This window comes from Thalassophryne amazonica, chromosome 10 (assembly GCF_902500255.1).
Source record: "Thalassophryne amazonica chromosome 10, fThaAma1.1, whole genome shotgun sequence".
NCBI lineage: Eukaryota > Metazoa > Chordata > Actinopteri > Batrachoidiformes > Batrachoididae > Thalassophryne > Thalassophryne amazonica.
Genome location: NC_047112.1, coordinates 46858537 through 46874160, shown reverse-complemented (window position 1 = coordinate 46874160; position 15624 = coordinate 46858537). Strand labels below are relative to the sequence as shown.

At 41.3% G+C, this 15624-nt stretch overlaps 1 long non-coding RNA gene across 1 annotated transcript; it reads right to left on the bottom strand.

Annotated features, from left to right (window-relative positions):
- Positions 1-9258: 9258 nt before the first annotated feature.
- On the bottom strand, positions 9259-15228 carry LOC117519507. Its single transcript, XR_004563312.1, has 3 exons — positions 15186-15228; positions 14745-14749; positions 9259-9452 (listed from the first exon to the last, which is right to left on the bottom strand). It is a non-coding gene; the product is annotated as an uncharacterized LOC117519507 (long non-coding RNA).
- Between the last annotated feature and the right edge of the window lie 396 nt (positions 15229-15624).

Genomic DNA, 15624 nt, shown 5'->3' with positions numbered 1-15624 from the left:
TGCAATCAGAACAACATAGAAAAACCACATCACGTCAATTACAAATGAACATTATACTATCAAAATGTACATTTTTATGCCTTTAATAACATTTTTTTTTTATAGACTACATGCACGAGACTCTAAAAACCTACTAAAACAAATATTCCAAATATTCAGTGTCTGCTACCTTCAACCTGAGTGGAATTTAATAAATGAAAACCGAATTTCAGATAACTTATATATATATATGACTCTGGAACAAACAGTGTTGTAAAGGACAATAAGTAGGGAGTTAAAGAACAAACTTCACTTTCCCCCAGAATGACATGAACAGGAAGCGATCGCAGCTCACAAAAATTCCCATTGAATATAACAGAGGAACAATTTGAGCTTATCGTTGTGTTAAATTTATAAGTAATTAAAAGTGCAAAGTCTCAAATGTAGAAAAACTCTTCCAAAATCTAATTATCACAGGCCTCTGTGGGCAGAGTCACATTGCTGGGTGGTTATCTTGGATTTGTATGTATGACTTTGCCCACATTCACATTTTGTAATTAGCACCACTGGATCCCCATTATTATTGGATCACCATTGTTATTGTTATTATAATGTGATGTTTTGTAATCAATTAATTTCACATGACATCATTTGGCAGCATGCTATGGTAATCTCCATTTCTAGAGGCTACCAGTTGTTAACGATAAAATTTGAACTTCATTTGTCCTAACATATTCATGTTTGTGATGTACATCATATTTAACTGCTGGGATAGGCTCCAGCCCCCCGTGACCCTTAAATGACTGCCCGGTAGAGGTGGGCGGATCGATCCTAATATCGATAATATCGATACCAACGCTGGTATTGATATTGAACGATCCGCCTGTAAAAAGATCGATACTCAAGCTTTTTTTCTCTCCCACACGGACTGACTACTGCGCACGCAGATTCATCAAAGTCTCCTCTCTGTCTGTAAGAGCAGCACTGCGCTGTGTCACACAACACGGAGCAGCACACCCTCCCCCCTCTGGTCTTTTGTTGTTGCGCCGTCACGTGGCTCAGCGGCGCCAGCCGACAGCCATGCAGGTAAACTCAGCCTGGCCCGCCCACTCAGTGTTCTCCTCGAGTCAACCCTCTACCTCAGGAGATTTTGTTTTAAGTTGTGTTGAGTGATATTTTTTAACAAAAATGTTGATTGTGGTAATAAAGCATTTTGTTGTCACGTACAATGTTTGGCGAAATTCTATCCTAGATCTTTTGGATCCTTTGGCTCTATGAAGGTTAAATATGAAACAGTATCGGTATCGGTATCGATATCGGTGATACTGGGCCTGTATTTACTTGGTATTGGATCAATACCAAAATTCCCGGTATTGCCCACTTCTACTGCCCGGGAGCAGGACTGTCGCTGCTCACTGCTCCAAGTGGTTGGATTGTGTCTAACTGCAATTAGGATGGGTTAAATGCAGAGGACAAAGTTTATTATGTATGTATATGTATGTACAATGACAATAAAGGCACCTTACTTTACTTAAGTGGTTGAAGATGAGTGAGTGAGTGATCGTGTATATTTATGTATTTTGCAGTGACTAATAAGCCTTGTCTGTATGATCATGATATGTAAAATCTGCTTATAAATGAGTATTTATGCTTTTTGATGATTTCTTGTGATAACTCAATAATAATTTGGCATTGCTGTGACTGTGTTTGCAATATTCAACAACACATACATGTGGAAAAGGCGATGTTGTGATTTATTTGTCTTGTTAATGCAGGAAAAAAAAAAATTCAAGCAAGAAATAAAAAACAAGCCAATAAATAAAAAATGCAGTTTTGGGAACCAAAATCAAGGAGACCACTGTGTGTTCTGGAGAGGACTGGTGTCACTCTGTCCAGTTCAACTTGAAGGCAAAGCCTTTTGATTTGCTAAACATTTTAACATTTAAACATTTTTAACTGATTAATATTACTTTGAGCAGATAGGATGAGTTTATCAATAAAATCACCTGGTGGAGTTGGTGGTTGCAAAGAAAACCTGCACCCTCTTGGCACTTTCTGGAATTCGTTTGATGCCTATGGTCAACCTTGATTTTTTTTTCTAAAAACATTGTTTCCTTGAATTTTTTAAAAATTCCTTTCTTGGATTTTTACCTGAGGCCAAAATATAGCCTTCGGGTATGGCGAAGGCCTTGCTTCCGTCTGTCTGTGCTCAGCATAAGTTCAGTTCTATTCCTGCCAGGGTCTTCAAATTCACAGGGACCATTCCTGGGAAACAGCTTTTAGATAAGTTCAACGATGGCTGACTTTGACCTATTTTAAGAGGTCAAAAGGTCACATGCTGCTTCTTATTGTCATGCTCATACGCCCAAGGGTATTTTAGCATTGCATTATATTTAATTTAATTCAATTTTATTTAGTATTATTTATTTATTGCTTGCATTAAAAACAAACAAAAAGCAAAATTCACTCCATAGATGATGCGTATGAGACTACAAATTCTCTGAATGATTGATGATTTGAAGCATAACTTGCTTCAAACCAAAAAAAAAAAATCATGATTTGATAATATCCCATGCCGTGCCCCTAAACCACAGCAGTGGAACACAAGAGCAACTCATTACTCAAATACATTTAGGCTGTTCTATCTTCAGACAAATTGCGTGCTTTGCTCTTACTATGCTATAAATATGTAAAGTTGGTCTATTTACCTCTCCCACAGAAACAGGGTACAGACTGTTGGGTTAAAGCCAGATCCACCAGCCTCATTACAACAACCCAGTCTGTCATGAGACCACCTTCCCACTGTGTTCACCGTCCACGTGATATTGAAGGAGGCAAGAAATGTGACGCAGAGAAAGGGCAGCGTTTGCTCTTCGCAGGAACACACACTCACACGGACATCATACGGATGAAAGGTGAAGGCCAAAAATCTGCAGAGAAATGTAAAAAAAAAAGAAAGATTAAAGAAGCAAACTCGTGTATTCTTCTGCATGACAAAGTGTTTTTCTCAACATAACTGAGGATGAAAAGTCACATGCTGACAAGGGAAAAAACACAGCTATAAAGATGCTTTATGTGTTGCTATATTGTAAATATAAATTGTTCGGTAGCATTTGGATTGTGTCCTTTAAGTTGAAGTGATTAAAGTGGTTGAAAGCTGTAGGCTTATGGCACATTGTATTTTTAAGTTGTGTGCATACTGTATTATGTTATCTTTTCTTCTTCTTTTTTGTGGTCCGAATAAACCATTCATTCATTAATTCATTCAAAAGCTTATGTCCATGAATGTGAAGCTAAATTGGAATAATACTATAAATAAAAAATCACAGATTGCAAATGTGGGCATTATAGCTGGGGATGCAGTTGTGTAGCCAAATATATTTTTGTCTTGGATCTTATGTTCACTTCTGATTCCATACTATGGTACTCGTCTCTACAACCTTCTTTCACATTCTTAGGAGCAGCTAACCGGCGAAACTTTGGTGTATTGTTGAGTAACACTGGAATGACTTTGTCTGAAGTGAGCGGTGCCGTGGAGACACTCAGATGAGGAGCGGCACTTGCCTTGTGAGGGAACGTCAACTACGATATTTTGGCCATGTGGCACATTTCTCTGGAAATGATCCAGCACGCAGGTGCCTCATGCTCCGTCCACATACGCTGTTATTTTGGAAAAAGTTGATTTCTTTTTTTTTTATGTGTTTTGGCCTTCCATTCACGTCACAGAAAGCTGAGCTTTTGCAAAACCTCGGCCAAGGAGAAGATTTTGAAAAGCAGTGGTTTCAGTGTTTATGTGTAGCCAAGGAAAACAGAGTTTCTGTCTTTTTCCCAGGTTTCTGATTGGCCAACATGGCTATGGTAACTTTGCATTCATATGCTGACTGCAGAAAAAAAACACATCATGTCAGTCATCATAGCAGAATCAGTGTTATCTGCACTGGCAGACTGTGACTTCATCTGCATTTATTTATTTATTTATCTGACTGTTAGCAGGATTGCGTCAAAACTACTGCACAGATTTTGACAAAATTTTCACCACAGACAGATATTAGGGCATGGAAGACTTCATTAAATTTTGGAGATGATTCGGATCCTGGATCAAGATTTCACTTTATATAGTTTTTGAAGGATTACGTCAAAACTACTTCACAGATTCTCACCAAATTTGCCTCACAGATAGATATTAGGCCATGGAAGACTCCACTGAATTTTGGTCATGATTTGGATCCAGATTGGCGGACATCAGAAATGTTTGATTGCTCTTGTTTTTCATTGTTAATGACAGACAATAATATTCATCACTGAAAGATATATCAGAGTTTCAGCATTTTGCACAGTGATGTATTAAAACAGGAATCCCCGGCTCAGATAATAGCTTAAAAAGTTAACTTTTTATGAAGTTATAGATCATTTGTTCTCACTAATATCACACAAATTATTCACGTAACCTGGGTGACTCTCTGCACTTATAAAATCCATCCTTCTTTGTCTGTCTTTTCTGATCGTTCTGCCACTTACAGCCAACATGTGAATGCAGCATGATGGTTATATTACCACCAGTTGATTTGGCTTTATAATATGTTTTGTGTTTTCATACAGACGGAGGTATTTCCTTTTCAAAAACACTTGTGTGCGTGTGGACTTGGCATCGGTATTGAGGACTCCAGCAGTTGAATACCAAGGGGATATCCACATTTCAAGTGGTTGCAACAGCTAAACGTTTACTTTCGAGAGGTGGGGACGGGCCAGATGTCTGTTTGTGTGGTTGCCATCCAGGACCAAAGGCAGTTCCGAAGTGTGGTGGATGCAGCAATGAACGGCACCAACACATGATCTCAGACTGCATAGGACGTGACTTTCCAGATAAGGATCATGCTTTCTAAGTGTGTCAAAAACATTGTAATTTTTTTTTAAATGCTGGTTTCCCATAGTACTTTGTAAGGGCAAACCCACGCATACTTTTACAAGCTTGATCGCAAATGGGGGATGCAGTAATGTGGCACATTTATTTCAATATTAATTTTGTTGCATATTAAAAACAACAACAACAAAAAAGGCAAATGATAAATATTGCAAGCAACACTGGCACTTGCAATCGTACCTCCTACTGTACTGGAAGGTCAGGTCAGTTCTGGGAGCATAGATCACTGCTGCACATTGCTGCGTGCACCACACTAGGGAATTGTCCTGTGTCCTGGATAGCAACCACTCAGACAGACAACCAGTCCATCTTCACTTCTTGAAGATAGTCATGTCTTCCACAGTGAGTCCAAAACTTGGCCTTTTCCAGTTGTTGGGAACTTCAACACTGAGGCATCTGCTGGATAATGCCCAGAGAAACACGCCAGATGGCCAAAATGTCACAGCTGACATTTCCTCACATGACAAGTGATAATCCTCATATGAGTCTCCCTATGTAAGCTCTTGTTTGACACAACGTCATTTCAGCAATATCCAAGGATCCTCCAAGGAGACCCAGTACCCAAAGGCATCTTCCGAAGAAACCTAATACCAAAGACATCTAGTCATCTCCCTTCGACAATGGTTAGTGTCCAAGTCTCACAAAGATACAGAAAGACAGGAATCACCAGGGGCCTCATGTACAAAGACTAATGTGGACTTTCTACTAAACGGTGTACGCCAAAACCCTGATTCTGGCGTAAGCACAAATATATTCAGATGTATGAAAGTGTGCGTAGGCATGAATTCACGCACGTTCTGTTTGTACATCCCACTGAACGTGGAAATGCGCGTGGAACCAAACTCCTCCCTGGCCATGCCCCATTTAAATATGCAATTTCATGTAAATAGGCCCCTAACTCAGCCACATGGGGTGTGCAGCCAGTACATTCTGAGTGCCGGTCCCAAGCCCGGATAAATGAGGAGGGTTGCGTCAGGAAGGGCATCCAGCGTAAAACAAGCCAACCCAACTATGCAGACTCAGAATCGAATTCCCATACCGGATCGGTCGCAGCCTGGGTTAACAACGTCCGCCACCGGTGCTATTGCCCAACAGGGTGCGGGTGGAAATTGGGCTACTGCTGGGCGAAGACGACGATGAAGAAGAGGAGGAAAACGTTGCCACGAACAGCAGGAGAAGAAGAAAACTAGAAGGGTGGAAATGAGAGTGGGGACTTTGAATGTTGGTAGTATGACTGGTAAAGGGAGAGAGCTGGCTGATATGATGGAGAGGAGAAAGGTAGACATATTGTGTGTGCAAGAGACCAAGTGGAAGGGAAGTAAGAGCAGGAGCATCGGCGGTGGGTACAAGTTGTTGTACCATGGTGAGGACAGAAAGAGAAATGGTGTTGGGGTCATTTTAAAGGAAGAGTATGTTAAAAGTGTGTTGGAGGTTAAGCGAGTGTCTGACAGGGTGATGAGTGTGAAGTTGGAAATTGAAGGGGTGATGATGAATATCATCAGTGCATATGCCCCACAGGTAGGTTGTGAGATGAAGGAGAAAGAAGATTTCTGGAGTGTGTTAGATGAGGTGGTGGAGAGTGTGCCCAAGCATGAAAGAGTGCTGATAGGAGAAGACTTCAATGGGCATGTTGGTGAAGGGAACAGAGGTGATGAGGAAGTAATGGGTAGATATGGTATCAAAGATAGGAATGGGGAAGGACAGATGGTAGTTGATTTTGCAAAAAGGATGGAAATGGCTGTGGTGAATACCTACTTTAAGAAAAGGGAGGAGCACAGGGTAACATATAAAAGTGGAGGAAGGTGCACACAGGTGGACTACATTCTTTATAGGAGATGCAAGCTAAAAGAAATCAGAGACTGTAAGGTGGTGGCAGGAGAGAGTGTCATTAGACAGCATAGGATGGTTGTTTGTAGGATGACTTTAGAGGTAAAGAAGAAGAAGAGAGTGAGAGCTCAACAAAGGATCAGATGGTGGAAGCTGAAGGAGGAAGACTGTTGTGTGAAATTTAGCGAGCAGGTGAGAGAAGCACTAGTTGGAGGGGAAGCAATTTTGGACAATTGGAAGAGTACTGCAGATGTGGTGAGGGAGACAGCTAGGGCAGTACTGGGTATGACATCTGGACAGTGGAAGGAAGACAAGGAGACTTGGTGGTGGAATGAAGAGGTCCAGGAAAGCATAAGGAGAAAGAGGTTGGCGAAAAAGTTTTGGGATAGTTGGAGAGATGAAGAAAGTAGACAGGAGTACAAGGAGATGTGGCGTAAGGCGAGAAGAGAAGTGGCAAAAGCAAAGGAAAAGGCATATTGCGAGCTGTACAAGAAGTTGAATAGTAAGGAAGGAGAAAAGGACTTGTACCGATTGGCCAGACAAAGGGACAGAGCTGGAAAGGATGTGCAGCAGGTTAGGGTGGTAAAAGATGCACATGGTAATGTGCTGACAAGTGAGGAGTGTGTGCTGAGAAGGTGGAGGGAATATTTCGAAGAGTTGATGAATAAAGAAATGAGCGAGAGAAAGGCTGGATGATGTGGTGAGAGTAAATCAGGAAGTAAAAGAGATTAGCAAGGAAGAAGTGAGGGCTGCTATGAAGAGAATGAAGAGTGGAAAGGCAGTTGGTCCAGATGACATTCCAATGGAGGCATGGAAATGTCTAGGAGAGATGGCAGCAGAGTTTCTAACCAGATTGTTTAATAAAATCTTGGAAAGTGAGAGGATGCCTGAGGAGTGGAGACGAAGTGTGCTGGTTCCTATTTTCAAGAACAAGGGTGATGTGCAGAGCTGCAGTAACTACAGAGGCATAAAGCTGATCAGCCACAGCATGAAGTTAAGTGAAAGAGTAGTAGAAGCTGGGCTTAGAAAACAGGTGAAGATCTGTGAGCAGCAATATGGTTTCATGCCGAGAAAGAGCACTACAGATGCAATGTTTGCTCTGAGAATACTGTTGGAAAAGTACAGAGAAGGACAGAAAGAGTTACATTGTGTGTTTGTGGACTTAGAAAAAGCTTATGATAGGGTGCCAAGAGAAGAGTTGTGGCATTGTATGAGGAAGTCTGGAGTGGCAGAGAAGTATGTTAGGGTAGTACAGGACATGTACAAGAATAGCATGACAGCGGTGAGATGCGCAGTCGGAATGACAGACTCATTCAAGGTGGAGGTGGGATTACACCAAGGATCAGCTCTGAGTCCTTTCTTGTTTGCAGATTGACAGATGAGATCAGACAGGAGTCCCCATGGACTATGATGTTTGCAGATGACATTGTGATCTGTAGTGAGAGTAGAGAGCAAGTTGAGTCTAGTCTGGAGAAGTGGAGATATGCTTTGGAGAGAAGGGGAATGAAAGTCAGTAGAAGCAAGACTGAGTACATGTGTATGAATGGGAGGGAGCCCAGTGGAATAGTGCAGTTACAAGTAGTAGAAGTGGTGAAAGTAGATGAGTTTAAATATTTGGGGTCAACTGTTCAAAGTAATGGAGAGTGTGGTAGAGAGGTGAAGAAGAGAGTGCAGGCAGGGTGGAGTGGGTGGAGAAAGGTGGCAGGAGTGATTTGTGACCGAAGAATATCAGCAAGAGTGAAGGGGAAAGTTTACAAAACAGTAGTGAGACCAGCTATGTTGTATGGTTTAGAGACAGTGGCACTAACAAAAAGACAGGAGGCAGAGCTGGAGGTGGCAGAGCTGAAGATGTTGAGATTCTCTTTGGGAGTGACAAGAATGGACAAGATTAGGAATGAACATATCAGAGGGACATCTCAGGTGGGACGGTTTGGAGACAAAGTCAGAGAGGCAAGATTGAGATGGTTTGGACATGTGCAGAGGAGGGACCCAGGGTATATAGGGAGAAGGATGCTGAGGATGGAGCCACCAGGCAGGAAGAGAAGAGGGAGACCAAAGAGGTGGTTCATGGATGTGCTGAGAGAAGACATGCAGGTGGTTGGTGTGACAGAGGAAGATACAGAGGACAGGGTGAGATGGAAACGATTGATCTGCTGTGGCGACCCCTAACGGGAACAGCTGAAAGACAAAGAAGAATGTAAATAGGCCCCTGGAGCAGGGAGTCCCCACAACGTCACATCAAACAACATGAACACAGAAGCCTGTTAAAAAGCTCTGCAGCTCATGATCAAGCATAAATAAGAAAAAAAAGACATTAATAATAATAATAATAATAATGATAATAATAATAATAATAATAATACATTACTTGAATGCACACATCCCCAAATGTGCCTGCTCTGGTTTTCGTTTGGAACAATTATATGAATAAACTATTTAAACACAAGCTCCCCCCATCACGACGCACCGTGCAGCCTCCAGTGGGCATTTGCACACCACATGATGTGAACATTGATGGTATGAAAATGTTTCCTATGAACAGAAACAAATTCATCATGTGATGGCGCCTTTATAGCAAAATGTGTGCAGTTAATAGCTCCGATTACATTCGGGAAACTGGCTCTCGCTGCACAATGCGCTGTAATGTTGGAATGTACGTGGATGAGATTCAGATGATTGCGGCTCGGCGCAAAGTTGACTGGCACACTCCTGACCGATCAGCCAGCTCATGGGCGCATGCGCACGCAGCGACCAGCGGTGACAGTTTGGCGTTGTGACATTTCCGTTTTTAATGCGTGTTTTGTTTTATGTGATAGTGATCTGTGCGACTGTATAGTGTGAGTTTTAAGTCTTGTATGTATTGAGAAGCCACAATGGATCCAGTTTATCTGACCTTGATTTGACTGTGTCTTTTTTCCTTGATGGGTGCACAAATGGAGCTGTCAGCCAGGCCAGGATACAGTATTCCAGAGAGGTGCTGCTGAAGCTTAATTGTGCAAGCATATCTTGATTGACGGGTACAAGTACCAGATGACAATGGGAGAGTTTTTAAGGCTGGCACATGAGGCACCTTAAGGAAGAAAACGGGGAAAGCGTGGTAGAGTCAGGCTGCGTTTGAGGAAGTGGCAGCTTTCCAGGAGGATTCCCCTGCCTTCACTGACTATGGCGAACGTTCAGTCTTTAAGGAATAAAATTGACGTACTGCAAGGAAACGTTTCTTTTCAAAATGATTTTTAGGAGTGTGGCATCTTGGTTTTCACCGAGACATGGCTCACCGAGTGAGACCAAGACATCAACCTGACCATCAATGGCTTTGGGGCTGCTTTCCACCTGGACCCCAACACGACGGGGCAAACTCAAGGTGGGGGAGTTTGTTTGTATATTAACAAACGACACTGTCATTCTGTGACAGTCAGAGAGCGTATTTGCACATCTGACGTGGAACTTTTTTCGATGTTGTTGCGCCTCTTTTATCTGCCTCATGAGTTTCCTCAGTTATTTTTAACCGTAGTGTGCATACACCCAAAGGCCAATGCTGCTTCAGCCTCCAGCAGTCTTTTTGATACGGTGCAAAAACTGCAGTCCATCTGTCCCGATGCTCCAAATTTTATTCTTGGTGATTTTAATCACGTTTGTCTTAAAAAGACTTTTCCTAACTTTTATCAATATGTTTCCTGCACAACCAGGCCGAATAAGATTTTAGATTTCTGCTATGGGTCACTGAAGGATGCATATAAATCCCTCGCTCTCCCAGCTGTGGGTTCTGCAGACCACAACTGTGTGTATTTAACGCCTGCAGGAATGTTTTGAATGTACAGACTGGGACGTCTTCAAGCAAAATCCTGTGGCAATGATTCGGATGAAGTGGCTAACTTAATGTGTTCTTACCGCTCCTTTTGTACAGATATGATTATTCCATGCAAGACGGTTAAAGTCTGTCCAAATCATAAGCTGTAGGTGACAAAATCGGTTAAGTCTGCAATACAAAAGAAGAAACGTGCTTTTCAACAAGGCACAGTATCAGAGCTGCATGCAGCCATCAAACAGCTGAAGACTGGAATTTTTAAAGCTAAACAAGAGGATAAATCTATCTTGGAGAACAAAATGACTTGGTTCAGCCTGGTCTTGCATGAAAAAAATTACAGGCCTCCACAATCTGAAAAGTAGTACTCCTAGCATTTTAAATGATTTTAATTCCGAGTTAGAATTTGCTAATGCTCTTAAATGTTTTCATAATCGTTTTAATGTATTTTATTTTAGTAAGGAAATTCAGGAACTGAGCCTACACACTGAAAGAACATGAACACTTTAACATCAATCAGAAGGAAGTTGAAAGAGAATTTTGATGTGTTAAAACTAATAAGAATTGTGGACCAGACAAAATATGCAGACGTGTCCTTAAACACTGCGCCAAGGAGTTGAGTTCAGTGTTTCATTATATTTTTAATCAGTCTTTATTGTTACAACATGTCCCTAGTGTCTGGAAAAATGCTGTGGTTGTTCCTGTTCCGAAATCTAGCCGCCCTACATCCCTCAATGATTTTAGACCAGTGGCTTTAACATCAATTATTTTGAAGGTTTTTGAAAAATTTGTGCGGTCACAGATCCTCAGAAACACTGAGCAGGTACTGGATCCTATGCAGTTTGCTTCCAGGCCCCACAGAGTAGTGAAGGACGCCACACTCACTCTTCTTAACCTGCTGTTTAAACACTTGGAGGGGAATGGATGTCATGCTAGACTTTTATTTATTGATTTCTCTTCTGCTTTTAATACAATCCGAGCGGACACAGCGGGTCAGATTTAATGGTGTTTTATCTGACTAAGGGGAGTCGTCGACTGGTTCACCCCAAGGGTGTATCCTGTCCTCCTTGCTTTTTATCCTGTACACAAACATGTGTCAGAGCATGCAGGAGAAGAGGACAATTTTAAAATAAGCAGATGACTCTGTCATTGTAACTTTATTGCAGGATAATGAAACCAGTCATGGACCTGTTGTTGATCACTTTGTCAGGTGGTGTGAAGAGTCCCACCTTCAGCTGAACATTTCAAAGACTAAAGATATGATTGTGGATTTCAGAAATAATCTCTGTACACCTGAGGCCACAGTCATGAAGGGTCAGAAGGTGGAACTTGTGAAGTCATACAAGTACCTTGGGACTACTATAAGATGAACTTTGAGACCAACTGTGAAGCTGTATGTTTGAGAAAGCTGTCATCTTTTAATATTGACAAAAGCATCATGGCACACTGGCGTGAAGTTAGACAGTAGACAGTAGTTCATTCGCGATAGTCAATTCGTGATGAGGCAGTTCTGGTTGTATTATGGGCAAAAAATGTTTTTAAAATGGAAATAAAAATGCCCTGTTGAATTCTACTTTAAAAAAAATCCAAAATAAAACAATAATTTGGTTTTGATGCTTAAACCAATAATACGACAGAATGGCCCCGTCTAAGTAAATCCATCATCAATTGCAAGACAAGTAGATCTGAGTAAGACTTATCTAGGCCTACTGTAGACCTCTAGATCCCCTACCACGAAAAATACATCTGCCCAGATCAGATCATCTGACTCGATAATGTCGAGTAAGCTTATCTATCCCTTGCTTGCCCAACGCAACCCTCATTTGACCTGCTCCCACCTATCAGTAGGTCAATTTCAGGACTTTCAACAATAAGATGAGGCTAGACTAAGCCTACTGTCTGGAATCTGAATATAACTGTCCAGAATGCGCTGAATAACTGTCCACACTTCAGAAGTTATAACTTTTACATGGGCAAGTGAATTTTGGCACCACCTGCCCAGATTTGTCAAGTGCCCTTGCCCCATGCCCACCAACCTCCATTTCATTGTGTAGTGGTCACGGAAGCTGGATGGAGAGCCACAGCTTAGCCCCCGAGTCGCTGTATACAGCCCAGTCACTTTTTTTTTTCGTGCTCCTGTGATGAAATGAGTAAAATTTTCGTGACAGGGACAACTTTGGATGCTGTAGCTCCTCTGAAAAAGAGAGCCTTAAATCAGACGTGCCTGACTCCGTGGTATAACTCACAAACTCGCAGCTTAAAGCAGATAACCCGTAAGTTGGAGAGGAAATGGCGTCTCACTAATTTTGAAGATCTTCACTTAGCCTGGGAAAAGAGTCTGTTGCTCTATAAAAAAGCCCTCCGTAAAGCTAGGACATCTTACTACTCATCACTAATTGAAGAAAATAAGAACAACCCCAGGTTTCTTTTCAGCACTGTAACCAGGCTGACAAAGAGTCAGAGCTCTATTGAGCCGAGTATTCCTTTAACTTTAACTAGTAATGACTTCATGACTTTCTTTGCTAATAAAATTTTAACTATTAGAGAAACAATTACTCATAACCATCCCAAAGACATATCATTCTCTTTGGTTGCTTTCAGTGATGCCGGTATTTGGTTAGACTCTTTCTCTCTGATTGTTCTGTCTGAGTTATTTTCATTAGTTACTTCCTCCAAACCATCAACATGTCTATTAGACCCCATTCCTACCAGGCTACTCAAGGAAGCCCTACCATTAATTAATGCTTCGGTCTTAAATATGATCAATCTATCTTTATTAGTTGGCTATGTACCACAGGCTTTTAAGGTGGCAGTAATTAAACCATTACTTAAAAAGCCATCACTTGACCCAGCTATCTTAGCTAATTATAGGCCAATCTCCAACCTTCCTTTTCTCTCAAAAATTCTTGAAAGGGTAGTTGTAAAACAGCTATCTGATCATCTGCAGAGGAATGGTCTATTTGAAGAGTTTCAGTCAGGGTTTAGAATTCATCATAGTACAGAAACAGCATTAGTGAAGGTTACAAATGATCTTCTTATGGCCTCAGACAGTGGACTCATCTCTGTGCTTGTTCTGTTACACCTCAGTGCTGCTTTTGATACTGTTGACCATAAAATTTTATTACAGAGATTAGAGCATGCTATAGGTATTAAAGGCACTGCGCTGCAGTGGTTTGAATCATATTTATCTAATAGATTACAATTTGTTCATGTAAATGGGGAATCTTCTTCACAGACTAAGGTTAATTATGGAGTTCCACAAGGTTCTGTGCTAGGACCAATTTTATTCACTTTATACATGCTTCCCTTAGGCAGTATTATTAGACAGCATTGCTTAAATTTTCATTGTTACGCAGATGATACCCAGCTTTATCTATCCATTAAGCCAGAGGACACACACCAATTAGCTAAACTGCAGGATTGTCTTACAGACATAAAGACATGGATGACCTCTAATTTCCTGCTTTTAAACTCAGATAAAACCGAAGTTATTGTACTTGGCCCCACAAATCTTAGAAACATGGTGTCTAACCAGATCCTTACTCTGGATGGCATTACCCTGACCTCTAGTAATACTGTGAGAAATCTTGGAGTCATTTTTGATCAGGATATGTCATTCAATGCGCATATTAAACAAATATGTAGGACTGCCTTTTTGCATTTACGCAATATCTCTAAAATTAGAAAGGTCTTGTCTCAGAGTGATGCTGAAAAACTAATTCATGCATTTATTTCCTCTAGGCTGGACTATTGTAATTCATTATTATCAGGTTGTCCTAAAAGTTCCCTGAAAAGCCTTCAGTTAATTCAAAATGCTGCAGCTAGAGTACTGACAGGGACTAGAAGGAGAGAGCATATTTCACCCATATTGGCTTCTCTTCATTGGCTTCCTGTTAATTCTAGAATAGAATTTAAAATTCTTCTTCTTACTTATAAGGTTTTGAATAATCAGGTCCCATCTTATCTTAGGGACCTCATAGTACCATATCACCCCAATAGAGCGCTTCGCTCTCAGACTGCAGGCTTACTTGTAGTTCCTAGGGTTTTTAAGAGTAGAATGGGAGGCAGAGCCTTCAGCTTTCAGGCTCCTCTCCTCTGGAACCAGCTCCCAATTCGGATCAGGGAGACAGACACCCTCTCTACTTTTAAGATTAGGCTTAAAACTTTCCTTTTTGCTAAAGCTTATAGTTAGGGCTGGATCAGGTGACCCTGAACCATCCCTTAGTTATGCTGCTATAGACTTAGACTGCTGGGGGGTTCCCATGATGCACTGTGTGTTTCTTTCTCTTTTTGCTCTGTATGCACCACTCTGCATTTAATCATTAGTGATTGATCTCTGCTCCCCTCCACAACATGTCTTTTTCCTGATTCTCTCCCTCAGCCCCAACCAGTCCCAGCAGAACAAAGTGCTACAGGAACAGCTTCATTCCAGCTGCTATAATTCTGACAAATAAATTATCATAGGAAAATTTGCACCAATTTAAGTAGTTTCTAAGCTGTGGTTTAATGTGGCTTTGAGCACTTTTATGAATGTGTCAGGTCTTTAAGTATGTCAGTGTTGTGCTTATATGTTTTAAGTTGGATGTTTTCTGTGATTGCAACACAAATCTACCTACGGGTATTAATAAAGTAACCTGAACCTGAACCTGAGCTCACGCTGGAATGCCCCTGATGCCAGGACACCCAGCATGGTCAGCACCTGTGTGGGCACAGACAAAGAACTGACTCTCCAGACATTTTTAAGGCTGGAATGTCTTAAGCTGAACGACTGTGTCATCACTTGGTGGTACCATACACCAAAACTCTTAACTTGCCTTCTTGTAGTCTTCCAAACAATATCCTGGCTGAATTGATGATGCCTCAGGAGAGCTTCAACAAATAGTCCCTATGGATCAAAGATGTTTGCTCCACACTTTGAAGTCAACACCAGTTCAAACAGAATTTATTAGACAATTTAATGAAACCTGTCCAATTCAGACAACAACAGGACACTCCCTACCAATAACATCACAATAAACAGAGCCTCAACCAGCCAGATGGCCAAAAGGTCAAAGGTCATAAAAATGCTCAACATAGGGATGGGACCACAGTGCCA